Source organism: Schistocerca serialis, chromosome 3, assembly GCF_023864345.2.
Source record: "Schistocerca serialis cubense isolate TAMUIC-IGC-003099 chromosome 3, iqSchSeri2.2, whole genome shotgun sequence".
NCBI classification, from domain to species: domain Eukaryota; kingdom Metazoa; phylum Arthropoda; class Insecta; order Orthoptera; family Acrididae; genus Schistocerca; species Schistocerca serialis.
The window spans coordinates 675,682,599-675,683,983 of NC_064640.1; the positions used below are offsets into that span (position 1 = coordinate 675,682,599).

Below are 1,385 nucleotides of genomic sequence, written 5' to 3' on the forward strand. Positions count from 1 at the left end.
GAGGCAGCTCGGCTATACCAAAACAAGTACCCTCACAGACACCAAGCACACCACACAACATTTCAAGCCCTTTTTGGGCATTTGTGTGATCATGGGTTCTTTCAGGTAGACTTACGTCCAGGGAGGCAGCGGTCTGTGCGTACACCAGATATGGAGGACCGGGTTCTACAGAGTATTGAGACGAACCCTAGCACAAACTGCAGGAAACTGGCACGCCAATACGACTGTATGTATCATGCATTACAACCGCTACTATCCTTATCACCTGTAATCCCATGGAGGCCACTTTGAACCTCTGTTGGGACGTGGATGCGATGTAGCTCTGTACCGTGTTTCGGTACGATTAGTCGTTGCACGCACACCGTCCATTTCCAGACACATGGGAATAGAACCTTTTACCCTCTATTTCCATCAGGAATCCGTTCCTACAGTTAGTCGGTTTTGTTAATGTTCGCCCTGTATTTGTCACGTTCAGCTTACGTCTTGCTCGCTGCTTTACAGCTATTCCAGTGCCACCAGCATTGCGAGATGTCCTCTAGACGGAATTAGCTCATCTGGTACAACAAGGGATTCTCACAGCCATTATATCAAGTCACTGGGCAACAGAGTTGGTATTTCTATTCAAATCAAATGGTTCTTTCCATGTCTGTGGTGGCTTTAAAGCATCCATCAATCAGGGATTGGCGTTTATCAAATTACAGGACCAGAAGTGCTCACAACTCTCAAATGATATATCTTAAGCATATCTGCAATTGCTGCTAAATGAACAGTCATTCCATTTAATGGTTATTAACATCCTATTTGGATTTTACGGGGCAACGGCCTTGCTGCAGTGGATACACCGGTTCCCATCAGATCACCGAAGGTAAGAGCTGTCGGGCGTGGCTGGAACTTGAATGGGTGACCCTCCAGGCCGCCATGCGCTGTTGCCATTTTTCGGGGTGCACTCAGCCTCAGCCTCATGAGTCCAACTGAGGAGCTACTCGACCGAATAGTAGCGGCTCCGGTCAAAGAAAACCATCATAACGACCGGAAGTGCGGTGTGCTGACCACACGCCCCTCCTATCCGCATCCTCAGTGAGGATGACACGGCGGTCGGATGGTCCCGATGGGCCGATGGGCCGATGGGCCACTTGTGGCCTGAAGAAGGAGATCTTTTTTTTTTATTTGGATTTTACAAATGTAACAGGTTCCCATTCAGAGCTGCTAGCGTACCAGCAATTTTGCAACGTTTTTGGATTAGCTGATTCAAAAGATTCTGAATACATTTGACTATCTGGAGGATATACTAGTAAGTGTCGATACAAGAGAGCAGCGTCTTGCAGACTACTGTCTGCTGTTCCATGCACTACAACAAAATATCTAAAGTGCAGTCTACAAAAGTG

General features: G+C 47.3%; 1 pseudogene; it reads left to right on the forward strand.

Annotated features, from left to right (window-relative positions):
• Nucleotides 1–814: 814 nt before the first annotated feature.
• Nucleotides 815–932, forward strand: LOC126471715 (5S ribosomal RNA; annotated as a pseudogene).
• The last annotated feature ends 453 nt before the right edge of the window (nt 933–1,385 follow it).